General features: G+C 40.4%; 1 long non-coding RNA gene across 1 annotated transcript; it reads left to right on the top strand.

The window, feature by feature from the left end:
* The first annotated feature begins 252 nt into the window (after positions 1-252).
* LOC142769328 (uncharacterized) lies at positions 253-9,044 on the top strand. Its single transcript, XR_012885778.1, has 2 exons — positions 253-1,337; positions 8,351-9,044. It is a non-coding gene; the product is annotated as an uncharacterized LOC142769328 (long non-coding RNA).
* The last annotated feature ends 1,598 nt before the right edge of the window (positions 9,045-10,642 follow it).

Genomic DNA, 10,642 nt, shown 5'->3' with positions numbered 1-10,642 from the left:
AAATCAACCAAAACACCTTTGCAAATAAAATTAAAAAAAAATTATTGTTCATAAGTTTGAACCTGGGTCTTTTGAGTGGGAAGCGAGTTTTCTACCCGTCGACCACTTCGGGGGCGCGCAACTCTTAAAACGATGACACATTACATATTACTGATTGCAGCGCCACAAGCGGATTGGCCCTTTTTGGACATCACTTTTCAGAGCTTGGTCCGGGTACTCTTCTTGTTTTAGTACACTCTAGTTCCGGTTTCCGTCGTCTTCGGTTCAGTTACGCCGGCCGAACTCGCGTTGTGACTGTGGTGCGGGCCACATCCGTTCTGGTTCGAAGTGGAAGAGCTGTAGGCCGACCAGGAACTGTTGGTGAAAGGTTGCGGTGAAACTGGAGAAAGGTTGCAACCTCACTCGAGTCTTTTGAGATCGACGGCCACTCTTCGAGCCTCTTCGCTGACAGCCTTAGAACCGGGCTACAGAACACCTATATACTACCGGGCTGTTCTACAGCTCCCGTCGCTGTAGGGACGCTGACCTTCCTGATCTTCGCAGTTCGAATCCCCGAAACACAGTGACAGCTCATCCTTCGGGAAGGCTCGGGTCGCGTGCCACGAGTCTTTTTGTCCAAATATCGTACGTGAATTTGGCGCGTATGCGCACCATCGGGTGTCGCGCACCGATGCTGCATTCCAGCACCCGGCTAGGTGTTCTGTGACCCGGCACGTGCCTCGCGCCCTTTTACTCCTGACGCTATTGTACCGTTGTCGTGGGTGAGTCAGCATAAATGGTGTCATGTTTACCCTGTTAACCTGTGTGATATGTTGCCTGGCTTCGCTTTTACGACAAAGGAGCGATGAAGTTGGCTCTGAATGTGTTCGGGACAGTGCGAAAGTAGTGCGGCCAGGAATACAAGCTTGAGCTCTCTGATTGAGAGAACGGCTGCGTACACCAACCGCAGCGAGCCTACACTGTGCGTAAAAGTGGATAGCGCAACACGAGAAGTACGATAGTTACAGCGCGAGAACAGAACGACGACACAGAGACAAGAAGGACACTTGTCTGCTTGTCTCTGTGTCGTCGTTCTGTTCTCGCGCTATAACTATGGTCATGTCATACCAACTAGCCCAAGCTGCCACACTACGAGAAGTACGGCGAGGTTCTGTCACCGAAGAAGCTGTTTCGCAGTAGCAAGAGCCGCGATCGGCTGAGGTTGCTGGACGGCTTTGACCTTGGTGTGTTGCGCAGAGTGGTGCGCGATTTATACAAACGGAAGGATATTCCGATCAGAAAAGACCGACTCGCTGCCGTCCGTGTCCATGACAACTATTCGCAGGATGCTGCACAAGGTAGGCTACCGCTTTTAAAGGTATACTGAACAAAAATGGAAAAACTGACGAAACCTGGAATTCGACTCGAAAGATGCCACTGTTCCAATAAACGGAGTTTATTTCCCACATTTTTTAACAGTTGTCTTTTTGATGAATTGTCAGCCCGCGGCGGCTGCTCGCAAGCCGGGACGTCAAACTCGCTGAGGCGCGTGCATTGCTTGCTTGCTTGTTCCTTTCTTTTGTGGCTCTCACCCACTAAGGGGGATTGGCCAAGAAGCCGGTGGTTAATGCAAGTAAATACCTATAGATTTTCTAGATTAGGGCAATATGATTACTGTGTTTGTTTTGACTGTGAAATTAATTTGGCGCAATGTAAAAAAAAATAAAAAAAGGGGGGGGAGAAATAATAGAATTTGTTGAATATCTGTGGTGGAATCGTTATATGAAATTCTCCTGAAAGTTGAATCATTGCAGTGTATCAGCTAAATAATAAGTGGTAGTGTGACTAGTAAAATTCGAGAGCTGATTGCTGACTCAGCAAGGTAATCTTCTTGTGTTATATATGAATTCGCAGAGAGCCCCGCAGATGTTCCTGTCGCTATGTCCCAATGAAATGGCCCCAAAAGACAAAATATTGGGAGTATTAAGTGATATTTCTAATTTTCTGAATAAAATTTCGAAGCAGTTTTTTCTTTGATTTTTGAATCGGTGACATGTGATAAGAAAATGGTCGATATGTTCAGGTTCGTTACAGCTTGAGCACAGAGGGGATGGCACCAGACCAGACCTGTTTAAGTAGAAATTAAAAGGTGGTACACGGCAACGTAATTTTGTTACCAAGACTTCCAATTTACGCGTGGGACACCATTTATTATTCCATGTGAATTGCAGGTGCGAGAAGGCGCGTGCAGGATGCCCGTGTTCTTGTACTCCTCTTCCTTTTCTCCACCCCTGCTTTCATCCCAATTGTCGTAAAGTAATTACGAAGCACATTGATGTGAATTAATGAAAAAATCACACTGGCGATAATACCAGAACCCTTCGTATTATGGATCTCATCTATGAAAAGGGTGCTTCTTTGTCTATTGTAATTAATTTAACTTTGTGCCATAACATCACCGCATGATATCACTTAAAAAAAAAAGATTTATGACCTCTATGCTTTCTTTAGCCTATATTTCTGTTGGATACGTGTTGTAGCGAAGAAACAAGCATTTAATTCTCCTTCTTTCTGTAATTGCATTTTTGACCTTTTCTTCGGGCGTACTGCAGCTAAACAATTTTTTACGAGAAAACTTTTAAGGAATAGCTGTATTAGTGGCATCCAGACTTTAGCATTGCCACCACAGCATCTTTGAGCAGGCAGTAAAATGAAGCGGCTGCATTTGATCACATTCCCTCCCGATTTTCTCATCTAAACAGTTGAATACGACATATGTTACATGGTCAAAAAAATATGTTTCTGCTGATGCACGAGCGCAACTCTGTACTGCCACATCTGAATTGGAAATCTGTAAGTATGTGCATATAAGAAGCTTATTATGTTCAGTTCTGCAAAAGTGGCTTGTGCTCTGTTATAGAAAAGTCATGTGTGGCTGAAATGTTTTCTTGTCTTACTGTTTGGAAGGTGAACAGTGTGACCAGTTTCTCAACACAAGTAGGTTCATACGTGTATGTAGGTGTCTACAGGCTTATGTAATATTGGCATCTTTTCTTTATGGTTTGAGTATTGATTTCTTACAACAATCTTGAAATAGCATAAATATTTCCAGTTTTATTCTGTTATTGTCTTATGGATGGAAAGTCCTTTACTGAAAAAGAAAAAGGGGAGGCACAAGACCTCTGTGGGGATAAGCAGGACTTTCTACCTACACTACTAGTTCACGGTGTCACGCGTTTTGCACTTATTGTATTCAACATTTCTAGTACATAGGCGGTATAGGGTCAGTACTGTGGTTTCTCGGACCCCCTAAACCACTCTGATCAGGCCGCTCTAACTTACATGTTGGGCAAATAATAACTGCGTGTCCAAGTCCATAAGGAGCGCTTCACGATAATTTGTTTATTGCAAAGCTTGTATGGCCATTCACCCTTTTCCGAATGCGAAACACTGCCACAGTAAGTGGTGAACGTTTGCACAGCAGCGCAACCCACAGTGATTGCACGACACTGTCGCAAAGTCCGGTTGTCGCCATTTTGCTAAAGAGTATGGTGTGTATGCAGAATTTCCGTAGACCTTAATAATGAAGACTTCTTGGGAGCGTGAAAGTGGACATTTGCTAGAAAATAAGACTGGTGGGGTAACCTGCGCAATGTGTTTTTTACTAGCGTGACGTCTTATGAATGCTATCTTCTATGAGAGTTCATTCGAAACTTGCATGAATGATAATTGTTCACTTAGAATTTGTAATAGTTATAATAATTGTCTTTATTTTTTCCATACAAAAAGAAAAGGGACCTCGGGCCAAAAGCTACAGATATGTAGCTTGAGTGCACCTGAGGCCCAATAAAAATGCATTCATGTAATGTGCATGGCAGAAAAAACTAAAAACTTAGTCAACAAGCAAAAATTGAAAAACATTGCATATACAGGTTTCACGTAGCATACAATAAATAAATAAAGGAATAGAACTTTACACATGGCAACAAAAAAAGTCTCTACTAGTAAGCATACACAAAAAACTAAATACCACTACACTGTACCTTACAAAATTTTTTTATGTTCTTTTTGTTTTAGAGTGAGTTGGCAACAATTTCCTTACATAATCTCTGGAACACGCTTTGTGTGTGGTCCAAAAATGCTGCCAATTGGTAGTCGAGGCTCTTGGAAACATGTGCGACAAATGATGTAGTGGGCAGGGAATTTACTATTAAATTTTTAAAGTTGCCTAGGAATCTCTTGCTCTTCTCTGGACAAATGATGCCATGTGTCCGAAACCACATCTTGACATACCTAAAAGACATGGCCATTGGTTGATTTGAATGTGGCCATCTGTGTAGTTTTGATGGCCTTTGCAGTGTGCCGTGATCTGTCTGCACCTCAACATGCTGGGGCGCAGTCAAGTGAGCGACGTGCAGTGTTAGTTGAAGGAAAACAAAGCAAAATGGTGCTTGATGTAATGACATACTTATAGACACAGCCTCTTGACCCTTGTGCCCCTTTCCCCTGGATGTAGCCTGTTGCTCATTTGTCATCCATTTGTTGCCCTCTCCTCTCCCCCACTGTGTAGCTTCAGTGTACCCGCTCAGATTAAAAGATAGAGAATAGAGAGTGCGACTGCAGTTTACTTGCGAAGCAATAACTCTGATAGACCATTTTATGATTACTTGGAAAAGTGGTGCATGGCCTCTTAAAGTCTCCTCGCAGGAGCAAGCGTTAATAATCTGGTAAATAATACTAACTACTTGATGACCCTGTAGTTAGATCAAAAGGAAAATGAGGATTGTATTTTTCGGGAACAGCAGGATATAGTTCGACTTGTTCTTTGACTCATTCCTTGACTCCATGTCTGTCCTTCCTGTTTCTCTGTTTACAACACTATAGGTCATTCGATTCGCCTGCACCACGTGAACCAGTTCACGAGATGCTGCACCTTGCCATTCATTTCAGCGTTCCAGCATTGACGATCTCTGAACCCTGCCATTCGTTTTTCGAAAGGTGTGGAAAACATGCAGCACTGATTCACGATTTTTCTGCACCTCCTACGCTGACGGTGCCAACTTGGTGCAGCCGTGCGTGCAGCTGAGCAGACGACGCAGCACTTAGGTGTAGGCGCCGTACCCGCCTCTACTAATGCGGTTTGTTTTGCCAAGATGTTTGCACCTCATAAACTGTTCGCATGTGCGATTCGCCATCGGTCAGTGTTAGCTGGACGGTGTAAATTAAGTGAACAGAAATAAGGCCTGCAACTTGTCGGCACATCGTCATTCGTTTCAGGTGTCATGCTATGCCTGCACTGCTGAACTCACGCTGCACAATTTCTGAACTTCATGTACAGCCATGAACCAGTTCCGATTGGTGCTGGTGAATTGACCGGACCTTATATTTTTAACCAGGGTTACCAGGTCTGGGTACTTTTTTAGGTCTGTGGCAGCAAAAGCGAGCCGAGAAGTTGTGCCCTAAACTCAACCTCTATCAGGCAAATAAAAAGGGGGGGTAAAGTTGGGGGGGGGGGGATGTGGTGGTTCGAAAATTGCTTGGCTTCTTCTAACCCGTGCAGAAAGGTGCTTAAGCCACCTTCGGCGCCATACACTGGTGCGGAACAGTGTAATATGATTTGGAAGTAGCTGTTAGCTTTAGTCACGGGACACAGCACATTTTGTTCAATTACTCATGCATGCATGTAGCACAGCATCTGCTACAAGTTGAGTTCTGCTATAATTACTGAAGTCTAAAAAAGTTAGTGGAAATCATTTGGAGCAGCATATAGTATTTCTGCCGCACTAAAAAAAAAAAACGATGTGCATAAGTTTTCTTTTCTGCCACCCCAACTCCTCGGTTTTACGAATCTCCTGAATTCCAAAGCTTGGAAGAGCTCTATTTGAATCAGCAGAGTCTGTCAAAGGGTTCAACATGTGCAGCAAATGCTACTCCATCATTGTTTGCTCAGTGGGGTAATTCAGAATACTACATTTTATTGCTATAGCAGTGAATGTTCACTCTGCACAATTTAGGTTTGTTGAATGTTTTGTGCATACATGTTTTCTTTTTTCTAAATGTAAGCCTTCTTTTTATATAATCCTTCAAATTTGATTTTTCATGATGAAACATTTTGTTTTTTCTTCCAGCAATCTGCTGTAAATTTGGATTTTAATTCTCCAAAAGTAACATTTTGCTGCTGCAAAATTTGCTCCGAATTCAATTTTGGCTGTTGCACTCCTGGCTTTATCATTTTTACTTTTCCAGCCCAATTGCAGCTGGTAACATTATGAGTGTTTTTTTGGTGCAATATGAAATGTGATCACTTTTGTGTTAAGGTCATAAATCTGCTCTCTCTGGAACTCTGTGTGTGTGTGTGTGTGTGTGTGTGTGTGTGTGTGTGTGTGTGTGTGTGTGCGTGTGTGTGTGTGTGTGTGTGTCTTTTCACTTTTTCATTATGTACTTATTGGTTCTAAGTTCTTTTCAGTCTTGTTGCATATATAATATTGAAGTGCTTCTTTGCACCAGTTTAGCAGGTAAATATTTTGTTTCAAAGCAAGATCAGCATGCCCAGTGCACTAAACAAGACACTAAAATGCATTGTTCATTCTTTTTGGTATTTTGATTCTTATGTGTCAAATCAGTTTCATTTTTCTCTTTTATGATCCAACAAAAAACAGCTTTGGAGTTGCTTTTGCATGGTTCTTTATGCATCAAGCGTGAAAAGTTCTCGTCATTAAATTAATTTATGCTTGGTTTACGGGGATTAGTGGGCTTTTCTTGTCTTGGCAGTGCTGCCATTGTGGTGTTCATTTAAAGCTTGGCAGACTTTTCACCTGATTGCCCTGGCTTCTTGAAGCTATCTGTTAAAGAGTCAGAAATATATGTATAATGGTAACTTGAAAGAAAGTTCTTTCATAAAAGCAGCTTAAGGTGATTTCAATGTCCTAAGCAAACGAATGTACTACATCGCTAAGGAACAGCTATAGAACAAGAGTGAATATGGTATTTTATTCGTCTACGCAATAATTTCATTCTGAAAGATGTCTCTGTGACAAACATTCGAGTAAACTTTACTAGCCGGTGGTGTAATTATGCAAGAAAATTTAAATAAATATGTTCAATAACCAGTGCTTTAATGATGCCAGAAAATTTAAATGAAAAATATTTTAATTGGACAAACAAGGATCACTTTTAGCTTGAGAATATGTATCCTTGTTCAAAAAATAGTAAACATGCCTTTTATAATGATAAACCCAGGCCAACTGGCCCAGATTTTTGTTATTTCTTGGTTGTTGTACTATAGACCCATTAAATTGCCGTGAAATTACATATAATATAATAGAAAGTATGTGAATAATGCTTGTAAAGCTCAGCATTGTCAACTAATTCTTAGAAATACTCTACTGTAAGGTCAAAATTATTCCACTTTGGCCTACACAACCTTTTTATTACCCTATGTTTTATCCTACACATAGAAATAGTGTGGTGTAACAATGGTAATATACATATAACATATTTTCTACGACGTTCAGCCGTTTGTTGTGCTCATATAGGTACAGACTATTACTATTTGTTATGATGGGAAATATAAAGCTTTCTCCTTAATAACTGAAGCCAACCACCGTTGCAAAATTTAAAAGCCCCTCCACACAGTGAACAGATGGGAGACGACAGAGAGAAAAGAAGACGTCTCTAGAAAAAAAGAATGAACAAACCTCGCACAAGAATGTTTGACCTATCATCTTTCGTCTTTTGTATTAGTGACATTTCAATTGGACTGACCTATCATCTTTCGTCTTTTGTATTAGTGACATTTCAATTGGACTGACCTATTATCTTTCGTCTTTTGTACTAGTGACATTTCAATTCGACAGTTCCCCTTCAGATTTCTCTAGGAATGTAAACTTTGTATATGTCTTACAGATCTTCTACTTTTATCACTGATCAGTGATGAGCAAAATGTTGAAATTAGCCCACATCATTGCCCTGCTGTCCTATGCTGGCCGAAAAATTCCTCAAATACCCAAGTAGGGTAATTACCCTAACATTGGCAACTCTGCTTGAGCATCGCACAGTTAATCGTAGCTGTTTGTTATAAGTGTGTGGAAGTGACACGCCTTAAGTAGATTCAGATGTGCTTCCAGCTAACTGCTCCAACAAGTGATGTAAAATTTGACTGAATAAATCCAAACATAGTGATTTAATTTTACTAAGTTTCATTGTGCATTATATGTGTAGAAGATACTTTGTCACTTATAAGAACGTAGCTTGCTGAAACTTAAAAAAATGAATTCCAAGACTGTTTTCTGAATAGCAATGTTTTTAGAGCTGATAACTACTGTTGTGTCAGTCTATTGTCTGTGATACATTGCTACTTTTATCTTTTCAGGTTCCTGTCACAAGATTTGGAAGGAGCCCGAAGGCACAGTTGGACGAAACACATTACATTTCAAATATTGTGTTAATAGCAGCATTTTGCAAGCTTTGGACAACACTTGAAATCCTATTGCATTTTTTATTTTGGTTGTGTCGTTTTCTTTATTTCCTGGTGATTTGTTCTTGTTTTCAGTTGTCTCTGCATTTTATATTAAGTGTCACGTGATTATTTTTTTATGCAGTTCATGTGTTTGTACTTTTAATATTATCTACTAGATTTGCATGGGCGTTAGAGCTAATTTGATGCTCATCATTTGCCATAGGAATGCTTAGAGTGGTTGAAATACAAACACTTGCATGGGCTTTTGTTAGAGTAGTTTAATATATCAGCTGATGAAAAAAGAAAAAGTCGCTATGTTGTTTCTTTACACTCTATATGTTTACTTTTTATATTTTGCTTTTTGTTAGCTTGGTTTTATATTCTTTAGTGCTTTTACTAGATGGCCTTTCTGTTCCTCTAACCTCATTGCTTAAACTGTATGTAAATATTAAATTGAGTTATTATTACATTTTTTGTACATGAGAACATGGATTAGAGTATTAAAATACCTTTAAAATTAAGCATGCTTATGTGAATAATCTCATACATTAGGTTATTATAATTGAGAAACCAAGCAGAGATGTGACATAGAGTATATAATATATGACACTTTATCGTAGCACACAATTTCGGGTGAATCTATGCTCAGATGTGGAATTGGTTTAGTTACTGACTTGAATATGATATCATATTATTACTTAAAATGACCCTGCAACACTTTGTCAGTATGGTCAGAAAACACTGCTGTTTGATTGTTGGGGCTCCTGAGAGAATGTTAAGTTCAAGCACTATGGAACAACATGCGGTGTGGATGTTACAACTCTCAAAGTCATCCAGAAATTGCTCCCTTGTCTCTTGCCAAAGGAGTCCACGCCCATTGGCTGAATTAAGCGTCGTGAGTTGCATATTTACGGTGGCCGCCACAGGATGGCGCAACGTGCTCACATTCGCTCGCAATCGCACTGAAACTAAATCACGAGTTCCAAGTGAAACAATGAGAACATAAAGTCCTCAAAGTTAAGATGTGCACCTAGGCGCCCCCTGGTACGAAATGCAATTGAAAGCAGTTAAAACATGCGACAAGTTTCTGTACGGCAATAAACTGCTCGAGTGAAGCCATTCGTTGGTTACTTGCAAAACCGTTGCTGGGCCCCATTAAGTTATGGTCATACAAGCTATGATTTAGAAGTCATTGATGGTAAAGCCACCCATATTTTCTTCTCACCTAATATTGTACACAACCTGGTAAGTTTTAATTTGTGTAGCTTTTTCTAGATTCCAACCCTTAGGAATTACATACATGCTTGTGCACTGTTCAAATCGTATAGGTTGACGTGTTGTGCTCTATGTCTGAAAATTGCCCTCTAGGCCTATTCAGTGAAGAAGAGGTTTGCGATTACCATTTTAGTATTTGTTCAATAATTTTGCCGGCATTTCAATATTGTGAACATTGTACTTACATTGGGATAAGGGTGAAAGCAAAAACCTTGTGTACTTAGATTTTGGTGTGCGATAAAAAAGAACTCAAGTGGTCAAAAAGGTGCCTCCTAAGCAAGGTGTTCTTTTTCTTTATAGTAATTAGCACAGTATTTTATCCTCGTTATGTTTCTTCTGTAAAGAAATTGAAACAATTTCCACGCTTGTGCAATCTGACTAACAGTGAAGCTGGGAAAAAGCAAACACAGGTTGCTCTTTTTCTATATCTCCATGTTTCTTCTCTTTTTCTTTCTTTTGCCTTTAGCTCTGCCACTGTCTCCATATATATTTCCCTCCTTTATCTCCTAACCCTCGCATCACTACCTCACTTTCCCCTTCAGCTCTTTTTCCCATCCTATTGCTATATACTTCCGTACAAACTGGAATATAGGTTGACCCTACACCTTAATTTCCAAAAAAGAAATTTTTAAGAATAGCAAAGTATCACGGCACACCTTTACCTTGATGAATACGCGACACAACCAGCTGCACTGTGGTGACGTTTCTTTTTATTTTGACACTAATTTTACGCCCCAAGGCCACAAAGTGCTGTCACTCAGACTCACCCTTAACTTGAATCCGACGACGTCCGTTTCTCACTAGTAACACCCCAGCATGCATCATCCTCCGTTCCATCTAATGCCTTGCTGATGCAGCAATCACGGAAAGACCATCGTTTCCGGCGAAGATTTCAAAGCTGATGACACCCAGCCACAAACGCTGTTGAGT

Source organism: Rhipicephalus microplus, chromosome 8, assembly GCF_043290135.1.
Source record: "Rhipicephalus microplus isolate Deutch F79 chromosome 8, USDA_Rmic, whole genome shotgun sequence".
NCBI classification, from domain to species: domain Eukaryota; kingdom Metazoa; phylum Arthropoda; class Arachnida; order Ixodida; family Ixodidae; genus Rhipicephalus; species Rhipicephalus microplus.
This window is presented reverse-complemented; position numbering and strand designations above follow the sequence as displayed.